Source organism: Nanorana parkeri, unplaced genomic scaffold, assembly GCF_000935625.1.
Source record: "Nanorana parkeri isolate BGI_ZX_2015 unplaced genomic scaffold, ASM93562v1 scaffold1261, whole genome shotgun sequence".
Lineage (NCBI taxonomy): Eukaryota > Metazoa > Chordata > Amphibia > Anura > Dicroglossidae > Nanorana > Nanorana parkeri.
In genome coordinates, this window is record NW_017307529.1 from 130,521 (window position 1) to 143,724 (window position 13,204).

Consider the following 13,204-nt stretch of genomic DNA (forward strand, 5'->3'; position numbering starts at 1 on the left):
TCTTGGACAGGCAGATCGTACTCTCGATCATCGCAAGACCGCCCCGCTGTTTGGCATTTGTCTCCCGAGCACCGCTCAAACCAGCCGAAAATCGTACGATTTTCGTCTGGTTTTCTAGCGTGCTCCTTAGACAAAAGACGTGCGACCGTACAGTAGAAACGGCCGCACGTCTTCATTCACACTGCTCGATTCTCGTACGATCGCGGGATTTCCAGCGATTCTCATACGAGAATCGAGCAGTGTATGGGCACCTTAAGTGTTCTGGGTGAGATGAAATCTGCAGTCCTTGGGCCAGGTGTTGCTGCTGATCAGGTGGCTGAGAGCAGCCTCATTAAGAGTCCAGACCGGAGCTCAAGGGGGGAAGTTAAGCTGACCATACACCTTACAATTTATCTGCAGATTTTCTGTGGTCAGATGGAAAAGGTGCAACAGATTCCTCCATCTACACTTAACTGTGTGGATGGAGTAATCTGCACCTGGGCCAATCTGTTGCACTTTTTCCATCTGACCACAGAAAATCTGCAGATAATTGTAAGGTGTATGGGCACCTTTAGTGTGGTGTGTGCTGGAGGCACATGAGGGCCAAGCCAGGTGGTGTGTGGTGGAGCCACACAAGGAACAGCCAGGGAGGCTGGAAGATTTGGAGAGGCCGAGAGAGCCAGGCATACAACGTGTGTGTTGGAATCACATGAGAGTTGTGTGGAAAGCTGCTGGAAGTACAAAGTACTTCTGAGGAGTTTTTGTTAAGGAACACTTTAAAGTCCTGGGACTGGGACACTGTGACTGAACAGGACAATCTAAGAACGGTGAAATAATATATTCTGTTTGCTGAAAGGCAAGTGGCCTTTATGTTGAGCTGCTGAAGAACGCTATTTTTCTCTTGTGGAAGAAATAAAAGACTGTCCTTTTTATGTTAAAATGGCTTCGAGACTGGTCATTAAGAGCTCACCATTGTGCTAAAGTTTCCCAAATATCACAATATACATATATATGGAAAATTGTATACTCACCTTTTGTAATTTTCCTTTCCTGGGGCATCTTCATGGCAGCACACAATGGGTTAATGCTCCGCCCCTTATCCCCATAGGAGATGCCCTCTATAATTTCCGTTCTCTAGAGCTAGCTCCCATTCTCGTCAAAATCATGAGCCATGCAGAGAAGGACCTGTGTGCTGCAATAAAGATGCACCAGGAAAGGACATTTATGGATGGTGAGTATACAATTTTCTGTGTTATATATTGTAGCAGGGTGTCTATGAAACCTGCCGGGACCGTATTCTTAAGTCCCACCGAAACTATGCATCTGCGTACTTAGATGACGTAGTTATTTTTAGTGCAGATTGGGAGAGCCATTTGCCCAAAGTACAGGCTGTTAATGCCCTCCAGGATGCCGAACTGACAGCCAATTCCAAAACGTTTGCAATTGGGTTAGAGTAAGCCTGCTATTTGGGTTACATTATGGGTAGGGGGGGTAGTAAAGCCCCAAGTCACAAAAATCCAAGCTATCAAGAGTTGATCCAGACCCCTAAATAAAAAACAAATAAGAGCCTTTTTGGGGTTAATTGGCTATTACAGAAGGTATGTCCTCTATTTTGCCACTTTGGCAGGCAGCTTCACTCACATACCTTACAATAGGGGGCAAATCCTTAGTTATCGCATGGTCCCCTGAGGTAGAGAAAGCTTTTCAGAACCTCAAATTATCCCTGTGCAAAAGCCCGTATTGATTTCTCCCAACTGCACAGAAATTTGTGATGCAAATTGATGAATCAAAGGTGGGCTTAGGAGGAGTGCTATCCCAAACTGTGAATGGGGAGGAACACCCTGTAGCCTTCCTTAGTAGAAAGTTCACCCCTGCTGAATGTAGGTATGCCATTGTGGAAAGAGAATGTCTAGCCAGCAAGTGGGCACTTGAGAGCCTAAAGTATTATTTGTTAGGGTGGCAGTTCAGGCTCATCACAGACCATGCCCGTCACAAGTCGATGGCCCAGAATAAATAATGGAATGAAAGAGTTACCTGGTGGTTCCTGGCACTACAAAGTAGAGTTCTAATAATGACTGTCTGGCCTGCCAAGAAGTCCCACCTATCACCTCAATTTCCTGACCAGTAGTCTTGTTATCCTGGTATCAGATGGGGTGATTGGTTGGAACCTCGCACCTGGGAGAAATACAGGAACCCAGTAAATGATGTGCGAATAGTCCACAGGACCACTAGGAATATGGATAGGCAATAGATACAATAACTAAAAGAGTATCTCCCAGTCAGGTATCTACAAGCCAAGGTCAGTAACCAGAAAGCAGGAAATCTCAGCACCAGGGGATATAGCAGAATCGGTATCAGAATCCAGGCCAGGTCAGCAACAAACAAAGGGCAAGAGTATGAAAGGGAAATCCAGGAGAAGCAAAGTCAGAATCTAGGCTGCGTCAGCAGAAGTTCAGTAACCAGAAATCCAACAGACAGTACATACGCATATCCAGGACACACAAAGCAAGACCTATACACAGGCAAAGACACAAAGACAGGAACAAGAAGTCATTATCTATAGCGCGTAAATTAGGTAACTGCCTACGGTTGAACAGTAGTCGGGGTAAGAGACTAGTCAAAGCTGAGAAGTCTAACCTAAAACAAGATCCTTCCAGTGGCTCGAGAGGAAAGCAACCATTCCAAAGACAGAAGGTCCCAGAACTGAACCAAGGCAAGGGTGTGACAATGACACAGTGTAATACGTCATGTGTTGTTCATCTGAGGCTGTGTTTACCTAATTCTAAGGACCAGATGATGTTTATTATGTCTTGATACATAAAACCATAGAATTCAAAGAGCATGTACTTTCTTTTTAACATGCCTGAAATATATACACACACACACATTTGGGCCTGAAATCTCACTCCTGTTTTGTGATCCTTGACAACATAGATACAGAAAATTTGTATACTCACCTTCCATAATTTTCTTTTCGTAGTGCATCTTCATGGCAGCACACGATGGGTTAGTACTCTGCACCTTAACCCCATAAGACAAGCTCTCTTTAATTTTCGCTCTCTAGAGCTAGCTCCCATTCTCAAGACCACAAGCCACGCAAAGAGGGACCTGTGTCCTGCCATAAATATGTACCAGTAAAGGAACTTTAGGGAAGGTGAGTGTACAATTTTCTGTTTTCCTGGAGCATCTTGACAGCTCACAATGGGATCTAAGGATCACACTGGGAGGGAAATACTGCAATGCCAAAAGAAGATACAGAGGCAATAAAACTCTTGTAAAAGGCTACAGTAGTCAGAGCTGCAGGGTAAGTTCTGTGATGTGTCATGAAAGTGTTCCTTGAGGACCAAGTTGCCACTTTGCATATATTGTATTGGCTAAAACCTTAGAGCAGGAGTGTCAAACTCAATGTTATCGTGATCCGCATCAGCATTATAGTTACCCTCAGAGGACCGGTTGTATCTGTAAGACTATATAAATGTATCTACTCTTTATCATTAAATAATTGTCTCTGCATTAGATTATTACTGGTTTTAGTAAAAACTTAATATACTAGCTCTGAAAGTAGAAGTCTAGGAAAAATAATGGCAATTAGTGTAATAGTGCGGACTCTCAGGTGGGCTGTGCAGGTTCTATTGTGCGCTGTGTGGACTCTCATGTGGGTGTGCAGGGTCTTAAAACGGCTATGCGGTCTCACCAGTAGTCCCGGCCAGTTTCAGCGGGTGCGGGTGGCATGGAGGAGGAGATTTGCTGCCAGTGCTGTAAACAGATGCCACGATTCAGAGGACGGCTGCCGGGACCTTGTATTCTGTGGGGTTGTGAAAAGGTCTATCTCCCTAGTGCCCCAAAGGTTGATGATCTGCTTGTATTCCTCCGAGTTGAGAGCTCATTCATGGGTAAGTGGCTTAGCATGTCTGCTAGGCTTTAATGGCTAGTAAATGGCTACTAGATCCCATAGGTTCTTTGGAGCCCGCTTTATTATGGGTTCCACATCTAACAGCATAGATGTGGAGCATTAAAAAAATTCCAACAGCATAGATCTAATGTGAGTGCACCCCTGTCTGTGTATGTAGGCTACTGCCATTTTGCTGTCCAATCTTAGCTGAACTATTCTCCCATGAAGCTTGTGAGTGAAAGCTTTTAATGCCTGGAACACCACTGGCAGCTTGGAAGTTCCCTGGAACCACTAGGTTTCCTAAATGTGCTCACCAGCCTAGATGACTGGCATCTGAGATGACTACTTCCATCTGTGGAGCATTAGAAAATTGAATTTTGTTAGATTTGACCAGTGAGTCCACCACCATAATGAACTCCTCATCATGTGGGAAATCAGGATCTTCTGCTGAAGATCTTCCTTGTTCCACTGGGCGAAAAATCCCCATTAAAAAGGTATCATTCTCCAATGGGCCCACCTTACCATGGGAATTGCGAATGAAAGGGTTCCAAGAAGGCTGAGGCATTTTGAGGCCTGTAATTATTGAGACATTGACAGTAGTTTGTTTCAAATTTTCAATATCTTTTCTTCCGATAAAGTTATCGAAAATGATCTGCTGCGATGGATGAAGACTGGCCTTTTCCATGTTGATGAACCGTCTGAATTCCTGCAGAGTAGAGATTAGAGTTGTTTGATGACACTCTAGCATGTCACGATCCGGTGCTAGTAATAAAATATCGTAGAGATACTGATTGAGCCTCAGACCTTGTTGCCTTAGAAGAGCTATAATTGAAAGGAGTATCTTCATGAATGATCTTGGAGCCATTAAAATCCCAAAAAGGAAGCATACAAATTGCAAATGGAACCCTACAAAAGCAAAACAATGATACTTCTGAGACTGGGCATGAATTTGCATGTGAAGGTAGGTGTCTTACAGATCCATGAATTACATGATCCTTTTTAATTGTCGGGATAATAGATTGAAGTGATTCCATCCATAATTATGGTACCTTGATGTGTTTGGGAATTTTCAGATCCAGCACTGGTCTGAGAGCTCCATTTTTTTTAATTTACTAGAAAAAGTGGAGAATAAAAGCCTGAGAATTTCTCTGACAGAACTGAACGTAGTGCCTGTTTTTCTAATAAGGACTGGATGCATTAAATGAATATTAAAAGAGAACTATGGCCTAACTTTTTTTGGCCACAGCTCTCTTCAGGGTCACAGGAGGACATATATAAATGTCCTCTGGTGACCCAAAACTCAGTATATAGTGGGCTATTGCATGCTATATACTGACAGTGCAGAGCCACACTGCAGCTGGGACAGATCCCGACAATACTGTAGCGATCCGCCCCGCTGGCTGATTGACAGCTGGCTCCGCCTCTCTAGAGGCAGAGCCAGCTGTGCCCGCCCCTGTCCAATCCTCCAGACAGCGCTAGATAAACAGAGAGGGAGGGGGGAATCCCTATGGGGAGCGGTGACTGACAGTTACTGCTCTCTACAGGTAGAGGATTGGGAAGTCAGCGATCGGCGGTATGTATTCGTTGACTTCCTGATCAATAGAGCCGACCTGTGACACTGAACCTTGAATTATGGGGATGAGTGTTATTCACCCACCCCATTATTCTCCTCTGACGTTTTTCTTTTGACTTTGAGGCAGAACCCTCAGAGTAGAGTGGCACCAGAGCCTGTACATGCACAGAAGCCGCAGGGCGCCATTTTGGTGTCTACAAAATACTGCACATGTGCAGAACGAGTCCTGTGCATGTGCAGAGAAGAGCGGGACTAAGCCAGCAGTGGGACAAAACCACTGATCCACTGCAGAAGTCAGGGAAAGAGTAATTAAAAAGAAAAGCAAGGATGGAAAGAGGCAGAATAATGCCGCGCTCAGCCATACACAGGGGGAATCTTGTAGACCCATATGACACAAGTGTAAAATGTTCAGAGACATGGAGAATGGGACTCCCTGTGTACTACCTTCTTTAAAGGTATATCGGCAGGGACTACACATCAGGGGAGAATGACCCTGAGTGGATGGCTGCAGGAAAATTGCAGGTTAGGACAAAAATAAAAAAGTTAATTGCAAGAGCCTGACCGATGGCGAGGACAGAAAAAAGAATGAGAGGTAGCTCTAGAAAGCAGAAATTATAGAGGATGTGTATGTGTACGTGTATTTATTTATTTTGTGTATATATTTATTCTGTGTATATATTTATTCTGTGTGTTTTATATTTATATATATATGTATAATATGTGTCTATGAGATTCTGGCATGTTTGTCTCCCAGAGATAACCATGTCTTCCTCTGTTCGCAGAGTCACCCCTCGTCACAGACTACCACCTACCATACCGCTGGCAGCTGTTCAATGGCACAAACGGGGAAGATCTTCCAAATATGGAGGATATCGAGAGGGCTTACAGTGAACCTGGAACAGACAAGTAAGCGCACCTTACCTTGGGCTCAGAATTTGAAGTAAACTTCCAGCTAATTTATCTTTCATTCTAACAGTGCTAAAGTACCTGAACTGCTACTACTGTATCTAATGCATGCATTGTTAATTACATTTAAGTGGCCCTAGTATCAGATGAGTGGCCCTAGTATCAGATCTATTTTTTCAAAATAAATGTAGCATGCTAAGTAACGTGGGAGTGTTGGGTGAGTAACACTTCTAGGTATTTATGATTTCTCTCTGAGATCACAGTACTCCCCCTGATGATGCCTTCATTTGCTTTTCTCTCCAGAAGGAGGGAGCCATCTTTGTTCAGGCATCATCTGGGGTCACCATCAAATTCCTGGACTGAGATTCTGTTTTAGAGATGTAGCCTGTGCTGCACCACAGTGGCAGGTATCCAACTACAATTTGTTTCACCCTGACGGCCATCCCTTCATGAACGAGAGGACCATTACTGGTTGGCTAACCTTTTGGATCCATGTTCAAGGGGAAAATGACAGAGCTCATCCTGCTATCACAGAGGGAGCAAAAATGCACCATCTGGAAGGTTCTGCAGTGGAACCGCTTAATGTCCTTTTCCAGAAAGTGGCAGGAGCGCCTTTCATTGCCAGTGTGGCTTGGATCAGCATCACAGCAGCAGTCGCAGGCAGTGCCTAAACCATATGATCTCTGATTATATGGGGTTAAGGATTGATGTGGACACTCTTAGAATGGATTTCTTCCTTAACATTTGGGTGTCGAGAATGGACCACTGGCCTGAGTTTGCCCAGAATGCAATGGAGCTGCTGGATTGCCCCTTGGCCAGTGTGCTTTCAGAATGGGCATTTAGTATAACGAATGATTTTATCACAGAAATCAAATGTTAGACATAGTTCACCACAGAGGCGGATCCAGAGTCTAGTCTCGGGAGGGGCACTGCCAGAAAATAAGCCCCCCAAATCTGGCTCTTCCATTGCCACTGTGCCCATCTCTCTCCAGAGCGCGGAGGTCAGTAAAGATACGCAGAGCGACGAGGTCAGTAAAGTGACGCAGAGCGCGGAGGTCAGTAAGGTGACGCAGTGCGGAGGTCAGTAAGGTGACGCAGTGCGGAGGTCAGTAAGGTGACGCAGTGCGGAGGTCAGTAAGGTGACGCAGTGCGGAGGTCAGTAAGGTGACGCAGTGCGGAGGTCAGTAAGGTGACGCAGTGCGGAGGTCAGTAAGGTGACGCAGTGCGGAGGTCAGTAAGGTGACGCAGTGCGGAGGTCAGTAAGGTGACGCAGTGCGGAGGTCAGTAAGGTGACGCAGTGCGGAGGTCAGTAAGGTGACGCAGTGCGGAGGTCAGTAAGGTGACGCAGTGCGGAGGTCAGTAAGGTGACGCAGTGCGGAGGTCAGTAAGGTGACGCAGTGCGGAGGTCAGTAAGGTGACGCAGTGCGGAGGTCAGTAAGGTGACGCAGTGCGGAGGTCAGTAAGGTGACGCAGTGCACGGAAGTCAGTAAGGTGATGCAGTGCGGAAGTCAGTAAGATGACGCAGTGGGGAGGTCAGAAATGCGACGCAGTGCGCAGAGGACAGAAATGTGACGCAGTCCGCAAAGGACAGTAATGTGACGCAGTGCGCGGAGGTCAGTAAGGTGTCGCAGTGCGGAGGTCAGTAAGGTGACGCAGTGCAGAGCTCAGCAAGGTGACGCAGTGGGAAGGTCAGTGGTGTAAGATAGAAAAGGGACTTACAGTGGATGAGTGCCAAACCACTGCAGCTGATGCCAACGATTACATATTTGATTTGAATCTGGCCCCAAAACCCCCAAAACATCATACATTACAGTATTACCATATCCTGCTGCTGTTGCAGGTCTGTCACCATTATCATCTCTTGCTCCACCTACTGTTTCAATGGCTGCTCCTCCACTGCCAAATTTGGCCATCTCCTTTTCTGCACGGTCAATCCTGCATTGCACCTCAATGTCTCTGGTGTATTCTGAGGCATCGGCACTGTCAATGTGCCACACCTAATATTTCTGCAGCTGTTCTTCAGTTGTAAAATTTGTAGGGATGCACCGATATATCGGCCGCCGAAACATATCGGCCGAAAATGGCACTTTTGGCATTATGCCGAAAGTGCCATTTTCCTGCCGATACATCGGCACATCCCTGCTTTCCTTTCTCCCCGCTGGGCGCTGCTCTGTGTCCCAGTGAGGAGGAGAGAAACTATGACAGCTGGCCGGGCGCTGCGGGAGGAGAGCGCTCTGAGCGGCCGGCGTCTCTCCTGCCTGCACCGCCTTGTCTCCTGTCATCAACAGCGGTGTGTGGGCGGAGACAGCATGCGCTGTCACAAGAAGCTGTGACCTGTCACATTAAATTGCGCCCTGGTCAAAGTGCTTACATACTATGCATGGAGTATAAACTAATTAAAAGCTGCCTGGTGTTCCGTTGTTCAAAATGTGGCTAATTAAAATATTATAACTAACACTGTATGTCTAGAGCTAGAGCACAATTGTTTTGTGCATTGTGCCTGTGTAACATTTCTGGCTCTTATCTTTAACATAATACTCTGTAATTTCTCGATTAAATGCTGCTTACATAATGTCCAGCATGTCTGTGCAAAATTTCTGACATAATACACTGCAATTTTGCCTAATCTCTCCCTCTTACGTTGCGGTTAGGGATGTTCAGGCCCAAGTACAAGTACATCCTCTCATGTACTTGCCGATACCAATTACCGAAGCGGTCAAGTAAAACTGCTTACATATTGTGACTTCTCGTTCCCTCTCACATTGTGTCAGGTCTACTGTAAGTTTGGTTCGTGGATCACAACTGCAGAGGCTTCTCAGGCAGGAGTCCCTGGCGTCACTCTCAATCTCAGTGGAGAATTAGGGACTCAAGCATCACAGCCACACTAAAACAATTATAATGGTTTAGGTAGGGGTATTAAGTCATACCACCATACCCTAATTATAAGTACTTGATAAAGATGCAGAAAGTATGGCATAGGCAATAAGGCAAAATAACTTCAATTCTAGAGCACAGTCTGCATGGAGTGTGTACATCAAATCATAACTGAGGCTGTCATCAATGGAGTTTTCAGTGATAGTCCAAACAGATATATGGTTTCAAAGTAAAAGTCAATGCTGCCTGTAAACCAGGTTATAAGGAGGTAGTAGGAGAAGGGGTTGCCTCTGGCATGCTGGGCAGTACTCCTAAGTAATACGGGTCCTTCGTGCTGGCCAAGAACAGAGCAGGTAGGGGTCCCAGGTGATAGCAGGCGTTCTGACTTCAATAGTGGAACGCCATGCTATCACAGCTGGGGCTTTAAATAGGGCCAGGAAGTGGAAGGCGCTGCTAGTCGGAAGACGTGACTTTGGCGTTCCAGCGTGGAACGCAGAGAGCCCTCACAGACCGGATCTCGAGCGGCTTCCGTGTTCCGCAGTGGAACGCAGAGCGGCCGGCGCTGACAGCGGTGGAGCCGCATTAGAAAGGGGATTCCTGGCCGGAGGATGCTCACGGCTATCGTTACACATTGCTGCCCAGTAAGGCTGCTTACATACTCTCCAGCCACTGTGGTATATGTCTGACTATTTTTTCTAATTATGGCTCCATAATTTAATTTTCCACAAAACCCCCATTGTCTCTAGAAATGTGGGTTTGTGGTTTTTAAAGTATTTTTTTGCCCTCTTTTGACATTTTATCAAACTTTGTAGACAATACAGTGTGGTACAGCATTAAAAGGGTTACAAAACACATAGATTACCAAAAGAAAAAATGTGTATTCCAGATTCTTCCTACCTGCCCCTCTCCATGCCAAGGTGTGGACTGTTAGTTATGGGATGGAAGGAAATATCAATTAACATCCCTGCACTTGTATTCCCTTGAAAACTACGAATTCCTCTGCTATGATGGCAGACGAGACTTGTAGTTTATTAATTCACAGATCCTGTGACTGGATTTCGAAATGGATGACAGGGCTGTGCAGACAGAGCCTTGACTTTGACAATCCCTTGCCTATCAGCCTTAAAAATAGGTAGGATTGATTTTCAAGACTCACTCCCCATGCATTAAAACATGCATCATAATGCACATTGATGTGTGTTATGATGAGTGCGGACGGGTTTCCATTGATTTCAATGGAAAGTGCATAGATCTGAATAGGCCCTTTTGGTTTTCTTTGTATTACAGCTACCAATCGATCGACTTTCAGACCATGACAGCTGGAGACCAGAAAGTGCGCAGACTGTGCAACCTGGCATCTCTACTGACCACTGAGTGGATCTGGTACTGGAAGGATGAGAGTGGCATCTGGATCGAATACGGACAGCAAGTGAGTGAACTTCAGTATTAAAGGGTTAAGGGCCCTGCTAGACCTGTGAATGCCATAACGGGTATATAAACATGAACAATGAACTTCTCTCATCTGGTCCATTCTAGTATGTTAAGGTTTTGTTGTGTCTGTTCAAAAAATGCAAACACAAAAAAAACCAAATCTGATCCTGCCAGAAATCTAGTCAGCTGATAATTTCCTGTGGTGCATTCTTAAGTTGTTTCCAACTATCTCTCTGCACTAATGAACACCACACCTTTGTTATGGAGAAGTGGAGGAGGAGTTTGTGGTCCAAATTCGGAGAGCAACCTAGCATTGCCCTAGCACAGGAAATGTTATTGGCAGGGTCACCAGGTAAAAAAAAAAGGAGGGGGGGGGGAAGTAGGGGGAACTAATGCAACCACCACATCTAAGAACTGGTAAGCTGCAATACAGCAGGAGTCAGATAGTCTCGAAGGTGGCACATTCTTTTTGCTGTTCCCAACACTTTTAAATGCAAAAGGAACAGTGCCTGTAGTTAGGGATGCACCAAAATGTAATTTTGAGCCCAATCTGAAAATAAAAAAATTGTCAGGCCAACCTTTTAACAGAATTTTTAATGATGTTTAAATCATTTCATTTTTATTTATTTTTCTTTTTTTTTTACTTTACTGCTGGGGGCTCTGGGGAAATATCAGAGGTCTAAACAGACCCCTGATATTTCCCTTTAAAAAAAAAAAAAGAGATTGAGTCATCTCTTTTTCTGCAGCCCCTGTTATGAGTGAACAGGAAGCCACTATACTGAGTGTTCCTGTTCATTCATAAATTGTGGATATCGTGTAAGTACTATGTCCACAATCATGAATGAACAGGAAGTAATGTAGATAATTTCCCATTCATTCATTACTGGGATATAGTAAGCATATTATGCCCAGTTATCTACAAACACCCCAGGATCAGCTGATCGGTGAGTGTTTGTATATGACAGGTCACGGCGCTCTCCTCCATTCACCGCTCTCCATCCTGACACAGGAGGCAGGGCCGAAGGTGTGGGAGCTCCGCCTCCTGTAAGATGACAGCTGTCACCGCCCTGCACCACTCTCCATCCTGACACAGCAGGAAGGGCTGGAGGTGTGGGAGGAGAGCTCCGCCTCCTGTAAGATGACATCTGTCACCGACCTGCAACGCTCTCCTTCCTGACACAGGAGGCGGAGCCGGAAGGTTTGGGAAGAGAGCTCAGCCTCCTGTAAGATGACAGCTGTCACCACCTGAACTGCTCGGCATCCTAAATGCTGTCACAGCTGCTCGGCCTCCTGAAAGCTTCTCTCCTCCCTGCTGGACGCTGGCTGCTGCATCAGAAGGCACACAGACCGGCACCCAGCAGGGATGAGAGAAGCTAGGGATACACTGAATTTGCCAGAAGAAACTTCGGTGCATCCCTACCTGTAGCATATCTAGTGATGCAGCACCCCTCAATAAAGGCTGGTGTACTGTTAAGCAGGGACTTCTAATGTATATGTGCATTGGGGTCCCAATCTAAATCTGTTTTCTTCCCAGTTTACATGTGTCGCCACTCTATGCAGGACGACTCTTTAAATTTAGTTGTACTGGACTGTGTTCACCCCTGGATTTACCCAGGATGAAAGAAGCTGGGTCCTTGACAGGAGCACCAGGGAGGAACTTCCAGGACTGCTGGAGATGTCCTGAGAAGCTGGATGGTGTCTGGAACCTCACAAAGTCTGGTGACTCTTCCAGGGAGTTTAAACACTGTATCTGCTCTACAGCTTGGGTCTGAAGAGCACAGAGTGCTTATTCTGACTCCGATCGTTGTGATAGCAAAATATATCCCTTGCTGAGACCTCTATGCCTGGCCTGTATAAGCAGATATACTCACTGCGGACAATCCTCGTCAGATAGCTGAACTCGTCAATACCGATTCATTCAAAAGAGGTGTTTATTCTTTAACATCAGGTTACAGCAGATGATAGGAACAGCAGTTGAACGTTTATAGTATTGTGCGTTCAGAAAATGATGCCTTTCCTACGTACTGTGCAGATTACATGTGTGTCCTTGTTACATGGGGCTTCTAACTGTGGACATGACACAGGAAGTACTGCACACAGGAAGAAGGAAGGGGCGTACACTAGGGGAAAATACGTCGTCACATGAGGAATAATTACAGAAAGCATGTTTGTTACAACAAAAGGCCACTAGATGGCAGCATAGGATAACACATGGATTTAGCTATGAGAAAATAGTTAGGCAAAGCACACTATATAAATTCTAACCTATATAACAATGCTAATATTAACTGAGGCTATGCATCTCATATTCTATGCCCCTATTGGGGCGGCACACTCCCCGTCTGGCATGGTAATGCCACTATTTACATCATAACGGTAGTTATGCAAATAAACAATTAACAACTATTAACCCCTTCATGACTGAGGCCCTTTTTTCAATTTTTGCACCCATGTTATATTCCACATTTTAGGCCTGAAAATGATGTAAAACCCCCAACATTATATATTTTCTGAATGCCAAAGACCCTATAGAATAAAATGGTGGTAGT